The following is an 8,895-nucleotide window of genomic DNA, read 5'->3' on the forward strand; positions in this document are numbered from 1 at the left end:
ATGGTAGCCAAGTAGCCACAGTAGCCCCCCATGGTCTCAATGATAAAGACCCGCCGCTTGGTGCCTGCTGCTGACTGCTTGATACGATCACAGGTTGTGCAGATTGTATTGAGTGCTGTGTCAGCTCCAATGCTGAAGTCTGAGCCAGGGACATTGTTGGAGACAGTAGCAGGAATGACCACAAATGGGATGCAGAGCTCACCAAACTGCTTCCTGCCTTCCATCAGCTCCAGACCTCCTGTGTAAGCCTCAAAGCCCCCGATAATGACAAGGCCCAGACTGTTAAACTTCGTTATGTTGGCACTGATCTCTTCAAAGCTCTTCTTGGGGAGAGTCCTTTTAGTCCCAAGTTTAGAGCCACCTTGCCCGGTCCAGCCCCCAACATAGCTCCAGCCAGCTTCCTCAATCTGATCTTTGGCCAGGCCCTCGAAGCCATCACGCACAACCAGCACACGGTTGCCCTGGATGAGGCCAATTCTCACAGTGGAGCGAACAGCAGCATTCATGTCTGCAGCAGGGGCGCCTACATTCATCACGGCCACAGTATGTGAAAATGTCTTGGGCACTGGAGGTCTGACGTGAGCTAGAAGCTTGTACACCTCCCAGTTGTTCATGAAGCTCCGGCCTCTGAGCTTTAAGCCTTCATCGAATTTCTTCTTGTCCATGGCCTTGGTCACATCCTTGGTCACCTGGACACACTCCATGAGAGGCAGGCGTACAGCCTGGTTACCAGAGAGGCTCACCACACAGGCTGGGGTGTCTGGAGTCCCTTCTAAAAGTGCCATCACTGCTTCCACACCCATCCGGCTGCCTAGGATCCGGTCGAAGGCTGATGGTGTCCCACCTTGCTGCACATGTCCCAAAACAGTGACTCGAGTGTCATATCCAAGACACTTTACCACCAGATTCTTGATGTCTTCCGACGTGATTGGTTTCCCATTCTTGTCAATTGCACCCTCAGCCACAATGATGATGTTGAGACGAGAGCCACGAGTCCTTGTCTCACTGAGACGGCGACAAAAATGCTCCTCCCAGTCATCATCCGGTGGACATTCAGGAATGAAAACCCAGTCAGCCCCACAGGAGAGAGAGGTGATAAGAGCCAGGTATCCACAGTGCCGGCCCATCACTTCTAACACAAACGTCCGCTGGTGGCTCTGAGCAGTGGTAGTGATGGCATCTACAATCTCTATGATCCGGTGCAGGGCCGAGTCAGTACCAATGGTCATGTCCGTACCACAGAAGTCATTGTCAATAGAGCCAACAAGACCCACAATGTTCAAGTAGCTGGACTTCTTAGCCTCTTCTTCTGTGATCTTACCTGCTTTCTGGAGGTCGTTCAACAAGTCACTCCACTCAGAATGGAAGGTGTCAGCCCCAGTGAGGCTGCCATCACCCCCAATGACGCACAGATTGGTGATGCCTCGCTTCACCAAGTTGTGGGCAGCTCGGAGTCATCCTTCTCAATCCCGAAAGTCTTTGCATCGAGCACTTCCGATCACTTTGTCTCCCAGCTGAAGCATCATCGAAACACTCTCCCAGGTGGCTTCCCTGATGTGATCTCCGCCATCCACCTTTCCTTGATATTCCTCATGGACAAAGAAGACACGAGCCTCGGTAAAGATACCAACTCGAACCCCAGCCCTGACCGCAGCATTCATACCTTGGGCATTGCCCCCAGATGTTAACACGGCAATGGCTTTGCCGATCCCCAGGGTTTTGGCTGCATGGTGCTCTTCATGGGTCATGATCCACTCTTTAAATCTTTAGCTCGCTTTGGCAGCTGCTTCCTTGCAGACTGTCCTTGGGGAAGGGCTATCAATAACTTTTATGATGCAGATAACACAACCTTGCTTCCTGAAAGTGAGGAGGACTTGAAGTGCTTCCTGCAGAAGATCAAAGATATTAGCCTTCAATATGGATTGCCTCTCTACTAAGAAATTAAGGAAACAAAAATTCTCGCCCCTGGACAAATAGGCAAAATCAGGATAGATGGAAAAGAAATATTGAAATGTTAACAATTTTGTTTATTTGGATCTACAAAATTAACACCATTGGTAATAGTAGTCAGGACATCAGGAGATGAATTGCACTGGGAAAGTCTGCAGTCAGGGACTTTTCTAAATTATTGAGGAGTAATAAGGTCGGTTTGAGGACTAAGGTGTGCCGGATTCATGCCACAGTCTTTTCAATCACTTGCTATGCTGCTGATAGCTGGTCATTGAATAAGAATGACAGAAGAATTGATGCCTTTGAAACTGTGATGTTGGAGAAAAGTACTGATTATCCCATGGACTGCCAAAAGAACCAACAGATATGTCTCGAAGGTGCTGCAGCCAGAGTGCTCCTTGGAGGCAAAGATGATAAAGCTTCATCTCATATACTTTGGGCATGTTGCTGGGAGAGATTGGAGCGGGACATCATGCTTGGAAAGGTGGAGGGAGGGCGAAGGATAGGAAGATCCTCAACCACACGAATTGACACAATGACTCAAGTGTGTCAGAGATAGTGAAGATGGTGCAAGATACGATAGGGTTGAGACCTTTTGTTCCTAGAGTCACTCTCAGTTGTACTGAACTTCATAACACCTAACAATAACAATGCTTAGATAGTAATTTAGAGACAAGTAAATCCATTAAGTGATTTCATATGCTATGATCCTCCAGCAGGAGGCATTATGCCTCAGTGGTGAAATTATCCTCTTTATGCAGGAGACCTTGGTTTACTTCCTCCCCAATGCCCATTTTGTGCAGTCTCCAACCACCTATCAATGTACTGTGGAGGCTTTTTCATTGCTTTGACATTGAACAGATACCAGCAGGGTTCCCAGCCTTAGATGGCTGAGGAAGAAAGCTCTGGTCATCATAACCTACTCAATGACAGACAATGGCACAATCTATTAGAAGGTAAAAATTGAGCAAATGTTTTTAAATGAACATTTCAGATTTGTCTAAGGTCTGTATTTATCTCCCCAACTAAGTTTTCATTTCCTCAATCCTATGAAGCTAAATTCTACCACAAACTGTGATTAATTCAGAATCAATAAAATTGTGCTTGGTTCCCCAGACATAAAACTATGGGTTTGGGCATAAAACTGTGAAATACAGCTTTCCTGCTGACCAAGGAGAAGGTAGTCAATGAATGTATGACAGCATTTTTTAGTTAAATTTTAGCTCCATCAGAGCTTTAATATGCTATAAAATTTAGGTTCTGACTAATGAATAACTAATACAGATATTTGAAGCACAATTTAGACAGAACTAAAGGCTGTAATTACCATAAGCATAAGAGGCATATTTTTGATGTTATAAAATTGATGACATATTTTCTTATACAATAATCACAAACATAGAGGAACAAAAGGAAATCCTTTATTAATTTTTTTACTTTAAATATTTTAAATATTTTTCCTCAAAAGTCATATGATTATTTTCTATTCTACTTGAATAGATCACTTTCTGGAAATTTATATAAAAGTAAAGAATATAAACATCATTTATTAAAATTTCTTTTGTTAGTTTATTATTAAATCTATGATAAATAATAGGAGAGCTCTAGTGGCCTAGTGCTTAGAAATTGTGCTACGGTCTCAAAGGTAGCAATTCATATCCACCAGCTGTTCAACAGGAGAAAGATGGGCAATTTCTCCTCATGCAATTTATTGCCTCTGGAAAATTGCTGGAGGGAACTGTGAGTCAATCAAAGATCATAATAAAAAAATTTAACAAGCAGAAGAGGTCTAACATCAGAGATATTTTGATTCATGTACTTCCATACAATTAACTATTTTGCTATTTTGTTATCTCCCCTCCTTCAAAAGTTTTTGCATGTTCCTAAGTATGTGTTTGCTATGTAATTTTAATGGTTTGTAGCATTTCTTAACGGTGTCTACTTGAACTCAAACAATATTTCTTGTTGAATGTTTAGTTTTTAACCCATATTTGCTTTTCATGCTTTGCTGTGATGACCTTTTTCAGATAACTTTTCTTCACTGTTTAATACTTATTTTCATCTAAAACATATCTAAAATTTTTTCCTTATTCTACTGATGTGAAAAGGATCTCTGATTATTTAGTAGGTAAGAGGTTGCATGCTAAGCCAAAGGCATGCAGTTTGAATCTACCAGCCTCTTGGTTAGAAAAAGATGGGCAATATCTTCCTGTGTGATTTATAGTCTCTGAAAACCCGCTGGAAGGTCAGTTACTTTGCTTCCAACTTGATGGCACACACCAAAAACATAAATGTGAAATTATTAAGTCAATGGTAAGAAATACATTGGCAGTATTTTCTTAAAAAATAAACACATAATTGTCAGATCAAACAACAAGCGTATTATGATTTTTTACACACACCCACAATTAATTACTCTCTTAACACTTTGGGGAATAATTTATATGTCCATCTCTAGTTCATGAATGTTCATATTTTTCCCAGAGATTTGCCTCACTTTCACTAGGTATTAGTATGTTTACTTGTCTCAACTAGATTTTATTTTAAACACTTTATGATTAATTAAGGCACTTATTCAAGTATATTTATAGAATAGTAAGACCAGAATAGTTACTTTGAAGTTTTTTTCATTTTTATCTAACATATCACGAAGACTTTTTTTTTCTAGAAATCTTGTACAATTTCTTTCCTCATGTGATTGCCATGCTCCATTACTTTCTTTTTTTAAGTTAAGCCATGAATACTCACTGCCAAGTTTACTCTGATTCCTAACAACCCTCTACTGGGTTTCTGAGGTTATAAATCACAATGAGAGGAGATGGCAGTCCCCCACCCCCTACAGAGCTGCAGGTGAATTTGAACTCTTGGAAATGACCAATCCTTTGGTTGTAGTACTTTGTAATAGCACTCCTCCTCCTTCATCTTTATGTTTCATTCATCCTTCTATCCTGTCCCTTCCTGCCTTCTGAGCTTTCTGTCTGGGGAAATACAGTCCTTTTGATCTTATGTGATTGATTGTTCTTAGATGTGCATAGTTTCTTGGAACAATTATAAGCATGTTCACTTTATAAATACGTCTGTTGCCCCAGTGGTAAGAAACCAAACTAGAATCCCAAAGACTCTGAGTTTAAATCTACCAGTTGCTCTGTGGCAGAAGGATAGTCAATCTCCTCCCTTGTAATTTACTGCTTCTGAAAACCCAATGGAAGGCCAGTTATGAATTTGTTCTGACTTGATGACACACAACAAAAAACAAAACAAAACATGTTTGAATGGAAACATCATCACATGATTGTGTTTAGTTCCAGGAACAAAAAGTTGCAAAAGGTCACAGAGTTAGGAGTTTCCACCAATCTCTACTATAACATGATCAAATTTATAATTTTGGTTTGTTCCACATTTCCTCTCACTCCATCTAGAACCCTCTTTATAATCCTTTCTAGAACTTTAACTATCTGACTTTTAAATGTGCATTTTCATGCAATAGAATATTCTTGTATGTGTATAACAATTTGTCTAGTCAGTTTTCTTCACATGTATGTTTATTTTCATTCTTTTTTGCTGCACTTAACATTTTTAAAAAGCAAATTTTTGCATACATAGAAGAGATATATATCTAAATTTCTGAAAGGAATTATCAAGTCAAATGGCTTTTTTATTTTGATAAATCTCCGTTACACGGTTGCTTTAATTTATATTGGCACCAACACTTTTGATAACACATATTTTTCCCGGCTCTACCAGAATTTTCACAAAGGCCTGCCCACCAGGTTCTAATTGGGTTAAACAAGAAGCTTCCAGCCATAACTAATTATTAATTAAATAAAAATAATCTAACAGCTTACACCTGATTGTTAATTAAATAAAAATTACCTACCTTCCAGAATCTAAGAGCTTCAAACAAGAGACTCCTAACAAGAGGCTTTCAGATAGGCCCCAGTTAGAGGACTAATATGAATCTGATTCAGGCCATGATCTTTTTCAATCACTTGCTATTCATCTGAGAGTTGGACAGTGAATAAGAATGACAGAAGAAGAATTAATGCCTTTGAGCTGTGGTTTCGGAGAAGAGTAATGAACAACCCATGGACTGCCAAAAGAACAAACAAATATATTTTGGAGAGAGTGCAACCAGAGTGCTGTTTGGAGGCAAAGATGGTGAGGTTTCACCCCACATACTTCAGGCATGTTGCTAACAGAGGGCTGTTTCTTTGAGAAAGACATAATGTTCAGAAAAATGGAGGATCTGTGAAAGAGAAGAAGATCCTTGGCCAAGTGAGTTGACACAGTGACTGCATAATGGGTTCTAATGTGTGAGGAAGTGTGAGGATGGTGCAGGGTAGGACAGGGTTCACTTCTGTTGTTTGTAGGGCTGCTATGGGTTGTGCTCAACTCAATGGCACCTAACAACAATAACAATGATAGCAACAACAACAAACCAGACTTTATCCAAATTTTATTTGCTTAAATATTTGCTAATTTGATTTGTAATAATAATTGTAATTAAAATTTTTTACCTTTATTGTACTATGAGTTGGATATATTGAATGTGGTTTTGAATTATCTTTATTAGGAATTAATATCACAATTTTATGTTCACTAAGAAAAAGTTGATTGCTCACATTTATTTGTTTGTATTCCTGCCTGATTAATAGATTTATAATCTCTTCTACATTTTGCATTTAATTTTCTAAATTTATCATGTATTTGTTGACTTTAGTAATGGTTTGCATTTTTTCCCCCATGTAGTCACATCTATTGACTTAAGTTCAAGAATATAAATCTTGAATGGAGAGATCCTGAAACAAGAAAGCCTTGATGCTAAGTCAATCTCCTGGTAGAGCCCCAAAGTAAATTCATAGACACTAAACACTAAAGTAATTATCCCTGGTCTGAACAGTTTACAGATTATTTTTTTCCCCAAACATATAATATTTTCATAGGAAGCTCTGGTGGCCTAGTGATAAGAAGCTGTACAGCAATCCCCAAAGCACACAGTTTGAATCCACCAGCTGCTCAGTAGGGGATGAACAATCTCTTCATGTGCAATTATATTGTCACTGAAAACTTGCTTGAGAGTCTACTATAAGTCGGTTCTGACTTGACAGCATACAACAACAATATATTCATAATAAATCCAATTTAATTTTCATTTTTTTTCAAACTAGGAAGACTAATTAATCACCTGTCATTTTGAGAGTTTGTCATATTCTTGCATTATTTTTTGCAAGTAGTTTTTTAAATGATAAGTAAAATTATTCTTAGAAAATAAACTAAAACACTTAGAAACATATCTTGTTTGAATGTTTGGATAATGTTCACTTGATATTACTTAATTCCAATGTTTAAAATTACCAAAATGTTGGGTTAGAGTTACTTCCCCCCACCCCCACTTATCCTTTGCTTTGTTGATGAATTAGGAAAAAAGCAAATGATTTGGTAACTCAACTCAACACAAACCCAACTCCCTGCTATTGAATCAGAATTGATTCATAGCTAACTCTACAGTGGGCTTTTGGAAACTGTAAGTCACATGGGAAGAGATTACCTATCTATCTCCTGCAGAGCCTCTGGAGGATTCAAATCAACAGAGTCATGACCTTTGGGTTAGCAGCCCATCTCCCTGTGGACAGACTATACCACCAGGGCTAGGAAGTTAAATTCTAATTAATTTGATATAAGAGTGATGCTGTGACTTCTTAAACAAATGTTGCTGGCAAAACTGGGCAACAACTTGCATAAAACAGAAACAGGTTCCACATCTCACATCATACACAAAAATTAATTCAAAGTGGATCAGAGATTTAGGGCTTAAACCTCAAATCATAAAGACCATAAGAGACAAAATTGGACCAAACTTAGAAGACCTATCCTATGCATAAATAGCTTTACCAATATAACCAGAAATGCACAACCAAGAGAGTATAAAATCAATGAGTTGGACCGTCTAAAAAATCAAGATCCTGTGTGCATCAAAACATTTTTCCAATAGGATGAAAAGAAAACGTACTAACTGATGAAAAAATGCCTTTGTCAATGATATTTCAGACAAGGGTCTCATAGCAAAAGGTTGCAGAAAACTACAAGGCCTCCCTCCACAAGAAAAAAGACTGATAACCCAATAACAAAATGGGCAAATAACATGAAAAGAGTCCTCCTTCACAAAAGAAGACATTTGGATGGCCAACGGACAAATGAAGAAATTACCAAAATCACTGGTAATCAGAGAGATGTAAATCTAAATCACAATAAGATGTTATCTCACCACAGTAGCATTAGCAAAGTTTGAATAGACAGTAAGCAAGAAATGTTGAAGAGGATATGGAGACATTAGAAGTCTCACACACTGCTGGTAGGATTGTAAAATAGTACTATTTTGGAAGGTAGTTTAGGGTTTCCTCATAAAGCTGAACATAGAAATCCTATAGGAACCAGCTATTCCACTACTAGGAATATAAAATTGACAATGTGAATGGACATATGTACACTTATTAGCTGACACTGAAACAATCTTAGAAAGTACCATATGAACAAAATCCAGTGGTGATGAAAGATGACATTCAAGGTGCACTGACAGGATTGGCAAAAAGTAAGTCCCCAGGAATCAATAGAAAACCTATTTATACGTGTCAACTAACAGATTCAGCTCTGGATTCTCACCAGTTTATGACAGGAAATTTGAAGAACAGCTACCTGGCTGACTGACAGAAAAGATCAATATTTGTTCCCATTTCTAAGAAAGGTGTTGCAACGGATTGTGGAAATTATTAAACAATATCATTAATATCTCATGTAAGCAAAATGTTGTTCATTCAACAATGGCTAGAACTGACAGGAACTCCCAGAAGTGAAAGCTGGTTTTAGGAGAGGCCATGACACCAGTCATATTATTGCTGATAACAGATGTATACCGTCTGAAAGCAGAAAATACTAAAATATCTGTGT

The 8,895-nt window shown here is 38.6% G+C and overlaps 1 pseudogene; it reads right to left on the reverse strand.

Moving 5' to 3' along the window:
- Window positions 1-1,757, reverse strand: part of LOC102877592 — a 2,533-nt pseudogene extending 776 nt beyond the window's left edge.
- Window positions 1,758-8,895: the final 7,138 nt, after the last annotated feature.

Source organism: Elephantulus edwardii, unplaced genomic scaffold, assembly GCF_000299155.1.
Source record: "Elephantulus edwardii isolate Elephantulus edwardi_28Jun2011 unplaced genomic scaffold, EleEdw1.0 scaffold00180, whole genome shotgun sequence".
In the NCBI taxonomy this organism is placed as follows: Eukaryota; Metazoa; Chordata; class Mammalia; order Macroscelidea; family Macroscelididae; genus Elephantulus; species Elephantulus edwardii.